Source organism: Equus asinus, chromosome 8, assembly GCF_041296235.1.
Source record: "Equus asinus isolate D_3611 breed Donkey chromosome 8, EquAss-T2T_v2, whole genome shotgun sequence".
NCBI lineage: Eukaryota > Metazoa > Chordata > Mammalia > Perissodactyla > Equidae > Equus > Equus asinus.
The window spans coordinates 77,153,269-77,168,542 of NC_091797.1; the positions used below are offsets into that span (position 1 = coordinate 77,153,269).

At 44.9% G+C, this 15,274-nt stretch overlaps 1 protein-coding gene across 1 annotated transcript in view; it reads left to right on the forward strand.

Moving 5' to 3' along the window:
* Positions 1-15,274, forward strand: part of IFT81 (intraflagellar transport 81) — a 186,584-nt gene that overhangs the window by 83,940 nt on the left and 87,370 nt on the right. The window contains exons 3-5 of the mRNA XM_070515999.1: positions 1,593-1,667; positions 11,102-11,331; positions 11,446-11,543. The gene's annotated coding sequence lies outside the window, so the exon portion shown is untranslated. The remainder of the gene's footprint in view (positions 1-1,592; positions 1,668-11,101; positions 11,332-11,445; positions 11,544-15,274) is intronic.

Here is a 15,274-nt window from a genome sequence, read left to right on the forward strand (position 1 = left end):
TACAAGTCCCTGGTAACCACCAGTTTTCTTTCTGTCTTTGTGGATTTACCTATTCTGGGCATTTCACATAAATGGAATCATATACTATGTGGTCTTTTGTGACTGGCCTCTTTCACAATATGTTTTTGAGGTTCATCCACATTTTAGCATGTATTAGTAGTTCATTCCTTTTTATGGCTGAATAGTATTCTGTTGGATGGATATATTACATTTCATATGTCTATTCATCAGTTGATGGACACTTGAGTTGTTTCCACCTTTGGCTACTGTGAATAATGTTACTGTGAACATTCTGGTACAAGTATTTGAGTTCCTGTTTTCAATTCTTTTGAGTAAAAACCTAAGTGTGGAATTGCTAGGTCATATGTTTAACTTTTTGAGGAACTGACAAACTGTTTTTCACAGTGGCCGCACCATTTTACATTCCACCAGAAGTGTACAAGGGTTCCAATTTCTCCACATCCTTGCTGACAGCTATTTTCCGTTTTGTAAATAATAGCCATCCTAGTGGTAAGAAGTAGGATCTTATATGGTTTTGGTTTGCATTTCCCTAATGCAAATCATTAGGTGTTGAGCATTTTTTATGTGCTCATTGGCCATTTGTATATCTACTCAGAGAAATGGCTAAGTCCCTTGCCCACTTTTGAATTGAGTCTTCTTGTCATTGAGATATAAGAGTGGGGGTTGAACTTTTAAATAGCGTGATCAGAAAAGGCCTCCCTGAGAAGATGACTTTTAAGTGAAGACCTTAAGAAGATGAGGGAGCAAGGCACTGGGATGTCTGGGAAGAGCATGGCAGGCAGAGGGAACAGCAAGTGCAAAGGCCCTGAGGCAAGTCATTTTCACTTGTCTGTAACTGTTTTCCTGTCTGCAAATGGGGGAAAATATGACCGTGAAGACAATATCACATAGAATGTTAGCAAACTGTCAACACCTGGGCTCGCCTGCACACTTGAGCAAGATAACTTCTCGGAGCTTCAGTTTGCTCATCTGAAAATGGGGATAATAATCACTATCTACCTCACAGCGTTCTCGCAAGAATTAAATGAAATAACATACTCAGCCAGGGCCTGGCACATGGTAGTGCTCAGGAATGTGGGGTTGGAACCCAGAGCAAGAAGGCTTCAAATCCTGAGGCATCCAGGAGGGAAACGGCTTACAGGAGAGTTTGAGGGGTGGCATAGCTGGGAGGCTGCAGGCCAGCCTGACCCAGGCTACCATATACTTTCCTCTATTTGTGGATTTGAGAGCATAATTTATTTGTATACTAATAGCAAACAGGAAGATTCGAGAGTCTGAATGCTGGCTTTCGCTGAGTGACCTCAGGCAAATTTTTTAACCTCTTTGAAGTCAGTTTCCTCATTCGTGCCTCAATATTGTGGACGGGATTCAAGATCATATAATTCTCAATAGAAGAATTAGCAGCTAGTGTACGTGAATGTCACTGGCATGTGGTAGGTTCTCAAAAGATTTCCCTCTCTCATTGCTTCATCATGTGTCTGCTCAGTATTCAAAAAACCAACATTACCTTTAATCCTATCTTCAACACAAGTTGCCCTGACATTTTGCTTTGTTTTGTTTTTTGGTGGCAGGTAGAATGTGGGCTTTGGGGTCCCAGGCAAGAGTTCAGATCCCGACTCCCATGCTTACCAGCTATTGGACCTTGGGTAAGTGTCTTACCTCTTTGAGCTTTAGTTTCCTGGGCCACCTTACAAAGCAGTTGTAAGAATATGAGATCGTTTTTGTAAAGCACCCAGACCAGAACTCTTGGTCTCAGGGCCAACGGTGGCTGGCTTGGTATGAAGAAAAGGACAGGAGGTCCATGCAGGTTGGGTGGCAAGGGAAGAACAGGAGAGGAAAAACCCTAATCAGACTATCTAGTAAAGCTCCTGAAAGCCTAGCAAGCGTGAAACCATAATAGGTGAGTTTCCAGTCCTCGTTTTTCTCCCTCTGGAAAGAGCTAAAATTCAGGAGTCCCAAATGCTCTGTCCAAGGCTAGCTCCACACCCTCAGGCAAGTCCCTTCCCCTCTCTGACCTCAGTTTCCCAGGGGACCCTCCTCTCTCTATAACCATCTGTGGCACCACTACTGACCAGCAGAGGGCAGCGATGCACCAGCATCCGCTATGGAGTCTGTGCCTCCAAGTCGGGTTTGCTGAGTTGCTATTGTCCGACCCGGAGCCAGAAAACTGTAGTGAATTAACAATAGTGGTATGTTTCTCTTTTTCAAGGAGCCTTATTTCATCGTCAATGCACAGTCAGAATGAGGCCTTGCCACAGTATACAGATGAGGAAGCAGAGCCTCAGAGGCATAAGAAACTTAAGGCCACATATAAACAATAGACTGACAATTTTGGTCACACCAATCCTCAATTCATTCCCCACACTGCTGTATATCTGGTCTGCTTAGTATTGATAACCCATTACCTGCTTTATGATTCAGGAAGTATTTTCTGATCCTCAACATCAGAGGATTCTCATCTTGTTCTCCTCAGCTTACAGATAAGCAAATTGAGGCTTCTAGAGGTTATGCCACTTGGCTCAGCATTTTCTTTTCTTTTTTTTTTTTAAAGATTGGCACCTGAGCTAATATCTGTTGCCATTGCCAATCTTCTTCTTTTTTTAATTCTTCTTTTCCCCAAAGCCCCCCGGTTCATAATTGTATATTCTAGTTGTGAGTGCCTCTGGTTGTGATATGTGGGACACCACCTCACATGGCCTGAAGCCATATCCGCACCCAGGATCCGAACCGGCAAAACCCTGGGCCACCAAAGCAGAGCACACAAACTTAGCCACTCGGCCATGGAGCCGGCCCCAGAATTTTCTTAATCAGCTCCGTCTTAGAGGCTGTTTGGTGAACTCCAAGAAATATTAGCCTAAAAACTACAGAACTTGGTGTTTTGCAGCAATTTTCATGTGATAGGACATAGTGGGTTCTAGGCCAAATATTGCTCCTTGTTTTGCAGAAGGAATTAAGCCCCCCTCTCTGCCTCAGCATCTGCACAGGTTATTAGCAGTTATTCCTGGAATTGGAATAGCTTTTGATCAGTAGTGATACTCAAAAGGGACTCTCAAATGATACACCTGTCCCCAGCTCTAGATTCTGATATCCACCCCCAACCACCCAGCAAATCACTGTTTTTAATGGTCGTTTTATTCATATGTGTATGCAAGGCCTTTTTACAGACCCCTGGGTTGGTTAACACACTGTAATAGAACGGCATGACTCAAATTAGCTTGAACACTTAAACATTAAGGAAAATTTTACTTCATATATCAAATAAACTCCAAGGTGGCTCATGCAGCAACTCAACGTCTGCAGAATTATCCTGCCCCAAATGTCAGTAGTGCTGAGGTTGAGAAACCCTGGCTTAGACCCAACAGGATTTACCCTCTAGTGCAGGGGTTGGGGCTGGGGTTTGCTTCGATGAAGCACATTGCAGTGAGGAGGAGGTGGGAGGACACTGCACGAAATCGGGGTTTGGAGCATCTGAAAGAGGAAAGGGGGACTGGCTTCTGGGAAGGGAATCAACAGTCTCTGTTATAAGCCTGGATTGCTGTTAATTTAGCTCCCAATGAGCTCTAACTGGCTCTTACACTGTGTGTGCCCCACTGTTGGGAGTTAGGAGGCTATAACAGGATCAACACTTGGTCCTTACCCCCACCTTGCTTATAATCTAGCTGTTTAAACCAGACTCACATTACTTCCGTCTCACTATTATCATTTTGTTGTCGTTGTTGTTTAATTGTAGAAAATACTGAAAGGAATAAACCCAGAATTACCCATAACCCGTCAGGATAGCTACCACTAACATTTTTGTTTCTTTCCTTCTCGCCTCTTTTTTCTAATTATTGCAGTTGGTGCGGATTATCTCCTCATTCATTCATTCAACAGCTATGGAGCTGAGTGCTGCTGTATATGGTTCAGATTCTCTCTGTACTAGGAGTTCCCAGAAAAACGATTTCATTGTAGCCTTGAACGGTTGAATAGGGGAGGCTTAACCTGGGTCTTGAAATCAATTTGAATGAGGAGAGAGGATACAAGGATAGCCTTCCAATGAGAGGAAGGGCAGGTCCCAGGAACAAAGGCAGGGCAGGTTGGGGTCGAGGAGAAGACTAGTGTATACTGGAAGGCTAGAGAGAAGGAGTGAGAAGTAGGGAAGATTCTGGGTGTAATGGATATCTGTTTTTTTGGCCTGTCCATCATTGTCCCCCCTTCTAATAACAATACCTGCTTTTTGTTTGGGGAGTCACTCCTTCTCCATTCCAGCTCCTATTTGGGTGTAGCTAATCCCACCTTCTTATTTAGAGGTGATCACATGACTGAGTCTGACCAATCAGAACACCACATTGCTCTGGCCAGTGATTGGCTCATGGGCGGGCACATGACTAGATCAGGCCAATCAGGACCAGTGAGACGCAATTCTGCTTGTTGGGACTGTCTGGAAGGAGAACTTTTCTTTCCAGTTGGATTGGAAGCTACTAGGATGAAGTCTAGAGCTGCAAGTAGCTGTCTTGCCATCATGAGGGGAGAGGCTGCCTTAGAACAAAGCCAACAGAGTAAAGAGTAGAACGGAGAGATGGAGAAGGATTGACAGAGTCCTGAGGACAACGTTTAAGCTCCTAGATCCAGTTGTTCTTGAAGCCCATGGCTCCTTTTGGTTGCCCAGTTGCATAAGCTAATAAGTTGCATTTTTTGTTTAAGCAAGTCTCAGTTAATTTTTTGTCTTTTGTAACTAAAAGTTTTAATACACTTTAGAGCCTAGGGTAATGAAAAAAGTATTGGACTTAATGTCAGAAGGACTTTCCTCTGCCATCTATGTCCTTGGCAAACCACTTCATTTCTCCAGGACTCAGCTCTTCTCTAAAATGGAGGCAATAATATGTGCCTCTTGGGTTGTTGGAAGAAGTGAATGACAGTGCTTTGTGAACTGAAGGGAAATAAAAATATGAAGGATTCTTATGAAACCACAGGGATAATTTTAGGCAGGGGATTCCAGAAAGGCTTAAAAGAATGACAAGCTTAAAGGTAAACTTGGATGCTGCCGATGCCAGGCAGCAATGTAAGAGGGTGAAGTGGGACAGGTACAAGAAAGATCATAGGCGTCGTTGTCTACCTTTCCCATTTGATAAATAAATAAGACAAAGGAATATTATTCCAAGAAAAATGACAGCATGACTATGATGATAATCAGTAACTGACACTGGTTTCAGGATCACATATGATAGGAAGTGGTGGGGACTGTGTCAAACTGGACAGTAACGTGTCCATCTGAAGTAGGCAGCCTCTTCTCAGCTCCAGCCAATCTGCCACACAGTATATCCAGATTTCCTAAATTTTCAAGGGAACCCAGAAATCCAGACAGTCCCAACAAATGGAATTGAATCTCATTGGTTTTGATTGGCCTCATCTTGAAATATCTCAGTTTTCAAATGGTTCACCCTATTTGTTTGTTTGTGTAGCACCCTGTGAGCCAAAGACAGCTTGTCTATCTGTCGAATTTGGTCGTGGGGATGCTGGTTTGTTGTCCCCGTGTGGGTGCCAAGATGAATCTTAGTTGGAAGGATGAGAGGCTAGCAGGGAGAGATTCATACAAAATCAAGGGATGGGCAGAAAGTTTGTGCAGGAGGACTTCCATCTTCTCCTGAAAAGCAGTTCCATAAATATTCATTCAATCCTCACATCAGCCCTATGAGATAAGGCAGGTTAATTCCATTATGAGAGCGGGGAAACCAAGGCTCAGAGAGTGCCCACATCCACAAGCTACACGGTAGCCCCTCAAGGCTGTGCTCTTTGCCTCCTTGCTGGTTGTACCCAAGTGAGAGCTGACTTTGAAGATCACCAAGAAACTTGAGACATTGCAAGGAAAATGGACCCTTTTGCTTAAAAGATGCCAGCCTGGCTTTTTTACCCGCTGCATCTCTGGTGCTTTTTGTGTCTTCTTGCCTTAAGGCTAATGTAACTACTGGGCAGCACTTCTCTGATGATGTGGCAGCCATGGGGTGCACCGCTCAGAACTCCTTTGAGAGATTCTGCTGTGAAGAGCATGGTTGACTGACAGCCCTAGTTCCTACCACTCTCGATCCACCAAGTTCATGCGAAGGCCCAGGCTGCTCCCAACCAATGAGTGAGCACAGTGCGGGTGCTAGTGCAGCCCCACGGCTGCCTGACCTGGGATTCCTCTTACAGCTGACTTTGGCTCAGGAACTCCCGGTGAGTATGGCCGAAACCTTCTCAGGACTGCACTGCTCTTCAAGGTCTTCCTGCCCACTCCTTCCCTCCCCCTCTCCTTCCACAGGCATCAGACCAGCATTGCAGTCTGAATTCTCTCCTGCCTGCTCTCACTCCCTTCCCCCTTATGCTTCATAGGCATAAATAAAAAAATCCTCAGTAAATGTCTTGCAAGTCTAAGCCCACCTTGGTGTCTCCTCCTCAGAGGATCTGAACTAGCACAGATGACTTCCATTTTGTGGAATGAGCTAATGAAGTCTACAACCATCCAAAACCACAGTCATCTGTTGTCAAGGAAACAGGGTTTCACATTGTAATGGTTAGGCCCACGGGCCTTGGAATCAGAATGACTAGGGTATAAGTCCTATTTGTCAGTAGTACGACCTTTAGGAAGTTTCTTAACCCACCCAGAGCCTTGACTTCCTTGTCTGTTGAATCAGTGGTTCTCAACCAGGAGTGATTTTGTCCCCTGGGGACATGTGGCAATGTCTGGGGATGTTTTTTGGTTGTCACAGCTGGAGGAACCTGAGGGAGAAAGGGTCATTGCTACTGATGCTTAGTGGGTGGAGGCCAGGGACGTTGCTAAATATCCTACAGTGCATGGTGCAGCAGCCCCAACACACACACACACACACACACACACACACACACACAAACACATACACGCACAATAAAGAATGATCCAGCCCAAAATGTCCATAGTGCTGAGGTTGAAAAACCCTGTATTAAATGGAGATAGTGATGGTAGCTAATTCAAAAAGCTGTTGTGAAGGTCCAATGGGATCACTTGTTCAACATTTGTCATTTCTAGTCTCCTCCACAACACTTGCAATCTCCACAAGGGCAGGGACCAGATGATTCTAGATCAATGTTCTGTATTGCCAACGAGTAGAAGGTGAAACATATTAGTGAACTGTTATGAATTGAAATATTTATCAGATGAGTGCAAATCAACAAATGGTAACTATTGTCATCATCATCATCAATAACAACACTGTCTTCCCAGCGTCTGGCTCAGAGCCTGGGGCATAATTGGTCCTCACTGTTTGTTGAATGAATGAATGAGAAATGAAGGGGTATTTACTCATTAACTACTAATTTATGTGCTTTGGAGAAATATTGGAAAATCTTGGGAAAGAGGCCCCAGTCTTTTCCTTGTTAATTCCAGAGACGAATCTTGTTCATCAAAGAAATGACTTTAAAGGATTGAGACCTCTGCCAAGCCAGACTTGGGGGCCCACCTCAAAGTCATGGAGAGCTCAGGACGCACATCTTGCTCCACTTAGGCAAAAAAGGAAAGCGGGCCAGGCTTTGTGCGAACTCGCCGTGAAACAAGAGCTGTTTTCAGGGCCCAGGAACACGCTCTGTCCCATGTTTAATTTCTTCCATCTGTCTGGTATCTGACCTCTGCTGCCCTCTAAGCCATTGCCACACATTGTCTGCGCACGCTCCCATATAAGGTGATCTCTCTCTCTCTCTTTCTCTTCCTCTCTTCCCCTCTCCCTCTCTTTCTTGGGGTTGGACTGCAGCAGCACCAGCTTCCTCCTCCCTGCTCTCCCTCTCTCCGCCTTCCCTGGCAGACTCTGCTGTGAGGATGGATGGCTGGAGAGCGGGAAGGGGCAGGGGGCTGCCAAGGAATGTGGCAGGTTTATTTTTGTTCGCGCTGCATTCTTTGCCAGGCCTGCAAGCCCCAGCCACTTGGGGATGTCACATGCTGATAAGACAGTGGGGGGTGACTGAGACCTGTGGCTCAAATCTGCAACACCCCAGGTGTGAGCCGTCGTCACAGAGTCGGGGGCTGGGGGTGGGGCCAGGCAGGGATTCTGAGGTCATGGGACTTGCCTCTTCCCACTGCCGTGTGTCTGATTCCCAAAAGAGAAGTTCGATCCTTCAGGGAAGCAATTGCAGGAACTGAGATTTGTAACCAGTCAGGCCCATCTCTGGGTAAAACCCAACATCTGTGGCAGAGTGGAAAAGAGCCAGGTATCAGGGTGAAATTATTAGCTGTGTGACCTCGGGCAAATTGCCTGACCTCTCTGACCCTCAGCGTCCTTATCTGTCAAAAAAGTATCAACAAATCTGCTTGGTACTGTTCTAGCATCATAGCAAAATGTAAACTCTGTGAGGGCAGAAATTATGGTCTATTCTGTTCATTGTTATTTCACCAGCACACAGTAGGAGCTCAACTGTGTATGTGTGGAATAAGTTAAATGAGATAATGCTTTTAAGTGCTCCGCACTCATAAATGATAGCTATTATTTCCTATTCAACAACACAGATGTTTATTCAGCACCCATTAAATGCCAGGCCCTATTAGGTGCTGAGGATACAGCCATGAACAGGACAGACAAGGTCCCTGCCCTCAGAGAGGTTATATTCTTTATTTTTTTTGAGGAAGATTGGCCCTAAGCTAACATCTGTTGCCAATCTTCCTCTTTTTGCTTGAAGAAGATTGTTGCTGAGCTAATATCTGTGCCGATCTTCCTCCATTTTATGTGGGATGCCACCACAGCATGGCTTGACAAGTGGTACTAGGTCCTCGCTGGGGATCTGAACCTTTGAACCCTGGGCCATGGAAGCCAAGCACGTGAACTTAACCACTATGCCACGGGGCTGGCCCCGAGAACTTATATTCTAATGGGGGAGATGTATAATAAATTAGGTTCAGAGAGTACTAAGTGCTATGGAAGAAATTTTAAAAGGGATGTGAAAGAAGCGTGTTTTTCAGATCTTTTGACTGTGACTCAGCAAGAAATATGTTCGCTGCGTGGCCCAGTGAACACACGTGCATGGTTATTAAACTGAAGTAAAACTTTCAAAAAACAGTTGTGGTAGATTGTCTGCAAAGATGTCTGCCAGCAATTTGGCAAACATCATTCTTGTTATGCACATGCCACTCCTCAATCAAGAGGTAGAGTCTATTTCTTCTTTCTTTGAACTTGGGAGTGTCTTATGACTTGCTTTGACCAAGAGAACACGATGGAAATGACACTGTGCTTGTTCTGGGCCTCAGCTTTTTTTTTTTTTTTAAAAGATTGGCACCTGAGCTAACATCTGTTGCCAGTCTTCTCTTTCTTTCTTCTTCTTCTTCTCTCCAAAGCCCCCCAACACATAGTTGTCTATTCTAGTTGTGAGTGCCTCTAGTTGTGGCATGTGGGATGCCGTCTCAGCATGGCCTGATGAGCGGTACCACGTCCGCACCCAGGGTCTAAACCAGCTGAAACCGTGGGCTGCCAAAGCGGAGCACGCGAACTCAACCACTGGGCCATGGGGCCGGCCCCTGGGCCTCAGCCTTAAGAGACCTGGTGGCTTTCACCTTTGTGCTCTTGGTACAGTAATCATCCCTTTATCCGCGGTTTCACTCTTCCCTGTTTCAGTTACCTGTGGTCAACAGAGGTCTGAAAATATTAAATGGAAAATTCCAGAAATAAAGAATTCATAAGTTTTAAATTGTGTGCAGTTCTGAGTAGCATGACGAAATCTCACGCTGTCCTGCTCCATCCTGCCCAGGATGTGAATCATCCCTTTGTCCAGCGCATCCATGCTACCCACCCATCAATCACTTAGCAGCCGCCTCGGTTATCAGATTGACTGTCATGGTATCGCAGTGCTTGTGTTCAACTCACCCTTATTTCATTTAATAATGGCCTCAAAGCACGAGTAGTGATGCTGGCAATTCAGATGCGCCAAAGAGAAGCCGTCAAGTGCTCCCTTAAAGTGAAAAGGTGAAAGTTCTCGACTTAATAAGGAAAGAAAAACAATCATATGCTGAAGTTGCTAAGATCTACGGTAACTTTTAATACAGTATATTGTTATAATTTTTATATTTTATTATTAGTTATTGTTAATCTCTTACTGTGCCTGATTGGTAAATTAAACTATATCATGGTATGTATGTATAGGAAAAAACATAGTCTATATAGGGTTCAGTACTATCCGTGGTTTCAGGCATCCACAGGCAGTCTTGGAACATATCCCCTCAGATATGGGGGGACGACCATACTGTTAAATTACTTTAAAAAGAAAGCCATTAGACTGATGTGACTGTAATGCCGTGGTGGCCTATGTAAGCAAACCAAAATCTAACCCTGTAAATGCCTCAAGGTTACGAAATCAAAACACTAAGGACAACCAATCATAAACAGCCAACCAGGCTTTTAGCTCTAGCCCATCCAATAATTTCCTTTCTTTGCTTCTGCGCTTTCCTCTATGTGAGTCTTTCCTGTGGCTCCTGTCCACAGAGGCTCCTGCCACTTCTGGTTTGGCACTGCCCGACTGGAATCGATTTTTGCTCAAATAAACTCTTAAAATTTTGGGGCCTGGGGCCGGCCCCGTGGCCGAGTGGTTAAGTTCACGTGCTCCACTGCAGTGGCCCAGGGTTTCACTAGTTCGGATCCTGGGCGCAGACATGGCACCGCTTGTCAAACCAGCTGAGGCGGCATCCCACATGCCACAACTAGAAGGACCCACAATGAAGATATACAACTATACCTGGGGGGATTTGGGGAGATAAAGCAGAAAGAAAAAAAAAGAAGATTGGCAACAGTTGTTAGCTCAGGTGCCAATCTTTAAAAAAAAAAAGAAAAAAAAGATTTGGCGGCTGGCCCGGTGGTGCAGCCATTAAGTGTGCACGTTCCACTTCAGCAGCCCAGGGTTCACCAGTTCAGATCCCGGGTGCAGACATGGCACCGCTTGGCACACCATGCTGTGGTAGGCATCCCACATATAAAGTAGAGGAAGATGGGCATGGATGTTAGCTCAGGGCCAGTCTTCCTCAGCAAGAAGAGGAAGATTGGTGGCAGTTAGCTCAGGGCTAATCTTCCTCAAAAAATAAATAAATTTTAATGTGTCTCAGTTTATCTTTTAACAGAACCAGCTGCCAATGAACGACGAGAGACCACAAGGAGAAACAGAGAGTTCACATGAAGGAGAAATGGCAGCCAGCACTGAGGGCCAGAAAGGAGGGAAGCCATCTTGGATGTTCTAGCCCAAGAGAAGCTCCCAGCCGAAGTCAGCCACGTGGTGACCCCAGCAGATACCACGTGGAGCAGAAGGACTGCCCAGCTGAGCCCAGATAACCCACAGACTTGTGGAAGAAAGGTATTGTTTTTAAGCCAATAAACTTAGACTAGTTTGTGACACAGCAAAAAACAGTTCTGACATAGAATATTTACCCTTATTCTGTGAGATATTTTCTGTTCCATTTCATTTCAGCTTCTTCAAATGTTAATGAAGACCCACTAAACTGATTTCAATACTCACTAAGAGGCCATAGCTAATAGTCTGAAGAATATGGTGACGGAGAATGACTGGTAGGTGGGTTACGTTAAGTAAGAGATTCAGCTAAGGTCTCCCTGAGGAAGTAGCATGTGAGCTGTGGCCTATGTGAGGAGAGGAGCCAGGCTGGGGAGGATCTGGGAAAAGAACAGCCAGGCAGAAGAAACAGCAGTGCAAAGGTCTTGAGGCTGAGATGGGTTTGGTGTGTTTGAGCAACAGAAAGGAAGCCAGTGGTGGGGGAGTGGAGAGAGAAGGGAAGCCTGGAATGAAATTAGGCCTCACACCAAGCAGCGCCTGGGATGTCAGCTGTGGAGAGCAACGACAGCTCGGGAGACTTGGGGCGGACAATTGACCTCCCAGGGCCCTGACTACCCATCATTTTTTTAAAAAATTGAGGTGAGATTCACATAATATAAAATTAACTGTATTAAAGGGAACAAGCTGGGGCCGGCCCCATGGCCAAGTGGTTGAGTTCGCATGCTCCACTTCGCCGGCCCAGGGTTTCACTGGTTCAGATCCTGGGCATGGACATGGCACTGCTCGTCAGGCCACGCTGAGGTGGCGTCCCACAGGCCATAGCTAGAAAGACCCACAACTAAAAATATACAACTGTGTACTGGGGAACTTTGGGGAGAAAAAGGAAAAATAAAATATTAAAAAATAAAAGGGAACAACTTAGCGGCATTTGGTACATTCACAATATTGTGCAACCACTACCTCCGTCTGTTTCCAGAAGATTTTCATCTCCCCAAAAGGAAACCCCTACCCATGAACCAGTTGCTCCACATTCTCCCCTTCCCCAAGCCCCTGGCAATCAGCAATCTGCATTCTTCTCTATGGATTTACCTTTTCTGGATATTTCATATAAGTGGAATCATACATTATGTAGTCTTTTGAGTCTGGCTTCTTTCACTTAACATAATGTTTTCAAGGTTCATCCATGTTGTAACATGTATCAGTGCTTCATTTCTTTTTATGGCTGAATAATATTCTGCTGTATGTTTATACCACAATTTGTTTAGCCACTTATCTGTTTGTCCGTAATTTTGATTCTATAATTCCATCTATAGCACACTTAGAGACCTTGATTTGACGTCATCAGCCCAGGAGGGAGAAAAGGCCTTGGCGACATGAAAGAGAAGGACAGTTTGTGCGTGCTGATCTTGGCCTTTTCTTGTTCCCTCCCATGAACCTTTTCCTCTGTGATTCTGAGCTTCCTGATGGCCCAAAATGCAGCTCCACTGCTGGTTACCCTTAAATACTCCCCCTGAATTCTATAAATACACCAGCACTCAGCTGGGAAAAAAGGAACTTGAAAGGCATCTGAAATGAAAATACACTTTTTTCCCATCATCGGCCAAGTGTTTTCTCCCTGCCTTCCCTCCCTGTGATTCTGGGGTAAGCACTTGGATTTCAAACCGTCATCCCTACCTGGGTAAGAGAAGAGTTTCCTTGGCAAAGCCGTTGTAGGCAGAGAAAGCCAGACAGTGTGTTAACACTGGCCCTCCCACACAGAAAATCCCTCTGCCTGCCACCTCAGCGGCCTGATTTATAGTCCTTCTTCCAGACTCGGCTGAGCCGGTTTTGAGCCAGTTTAGTAGGTTGGTGAAAATGACTTTGGGATCAGGCAGACCTGTGTTTGAATCTTGGCTCAGCAGGCTGCCAGCTGTGTGAACTTGGGCCCTCTATTCACTCTCCAGGCCTCAATTTCCTTAATTATAAAATGGAAAAAACAATACCTTCCTTGCAGTCTCGTTGTGAAGATTAAATGAGATGGTGTGAGTGTGGGCAGTGTGCTGGAATGAAATTAGGCCTAACTCCATGCGATGCCTGGAACTTCAGTTAGGGAAGCCAGGGCAGCTTGGAGATGTGGGTGTGGTTTAGTTGACCTCACAAGGCCTTTCTGCCCGGCATTTTGATTGTATAATTCAACATATAATTCAATTTATAATTCATTCCATCTGTCTGAATCCTCCAGATCCCCACCCCACCATTTTCTTCCTTGCTCTGTGTCTTGGGAATCCAATCTACATGGATGATCTCAAGGTGTTGCCTGCCCCTTTGGTGCCCTGTTGGGTTTAGCCAATGGGAGGCCCAGGCAGGAGATCAGAGGGTGGGAGGAGAGTGAGGTCAAGACTGGCTGCATCTAAAGGCTCCCGTTGGGCAGCGTTCTCTGTACAGTTGCTCTGTTGGGCTTCTGGTGCCTGTTCCCTTCTCTTGCTGCTTCATGCTTAGGGCAGTAATGGCTGCCTTTGTCGCTGGACCCGTGCTGGTTTCCCTAAACCCTGCCCACACCTTTATAAATAGTCTTTTATTAAGTCTCCTCAATTGCCCAGAGTGTGCCATCTGTATTCTGCCAGGAAGCTGACTGATACAGAGGGTATTCATTTTAGTCCACGACTCAGATTTGCCAGAGGAAGGACATTATTTTATAATCAACTGACATCCAACTCGGAGCCCCTATCCTGTCCTTATTGGGCATCTCCCCCTCACACACACCTTGGGGGATGCCAAGTCCCTGGGCTCTTTTGCAGTGACAAAGCTTCAGAGAGTCATTTGCACTCTTCTGTCAATAGCCCATCCTGGTGACTGCTTGGTCACCCACCTATCACCCCAGGCTGCCTGGTCCTTTTCTGTCCAATGGCATTTCTGCGTCCATGTTAGGCCTAGGACAAGGAAAGCTTTGGCTACACTGAAAGCCACTGGATTAATGATGTGGCCTCCCCAGCGTATTTCCCCCTTCTCAGGAGCTGCCCCAGAATTATCAACTTGTGATCCTTTCCCAGTCTTCTTAGCATCTCTCTTCTCTCTTCTTACTTTGGAAGGAAATCCTCTCTCCACTCCCTCCTTGAGGACAACGGGTATAATCTCCCCCAAAGACCTCTACAGAAGACAAGAAGTATAGCTTCTGATTTCAACCTGCAAAACTTCAAGCAATGCAAATTATTTCAAGAGGAGGGGAAATGGAAGGAGTACACACATAAATTAATGTTTTAATAAATTCTGACATATAGGTGGTGTATTTAACAAAGTTCCTGACATACACTAAGCACTCAGTAAGTGATAACATAATTATTAGTTGAGCCCAGTAAAAATGTTAGGTACATTCTCTATTTCAATCCATACTTATAACCAAGGAATTAATATGGATTGCATGTTATTTTGACTCCTCTACCTTGCCCATTAATCTCAAAAACACATTAAAAAACTATTTGACAAAGATGTAGTACAAGGCACACATTTAATAAGACCTCTGGAATCTCATCCATTCAGTTGAATGTTTCCCGTATTATTTATCTTTTCACCTTTTAGAAAAACCCATTCTGCTACTAAACATACCCACAAGATTAAATTGCCAGAGCAGAGACAATTTAGGATATCTGCAAAACTCAATTCAGGCTTCCGTTTAAATTTAATTTCTTTCATCTCCAAGTAACCTAGATGGCAAAAGCATTAAATGACAATTAATGGCTAACAGAATAACCCACTTCCGAATTTGTTCCTGCGTCTGGGTTGTTTTTCCCAGGTTTAAAAGAATGAGATAAAGTGGGCAGTGTTAAGAGTAGCCCCAGATGGGATAGCATCTTGAAAACTGGCATGCACTGAATACTCATGCAGAATCCAGAAATATCTCATGGTCAGGATGAAAGGTCTAAATTTAATACCAAAAACAGAAAATTGGCGTGGCTTCCCTGTACTCTGCACAGGAAAGTTCTTGTTCGGAAGTTCTGAAAAGAGAAGGGGCTGGAGACGTTATGTTCACGGC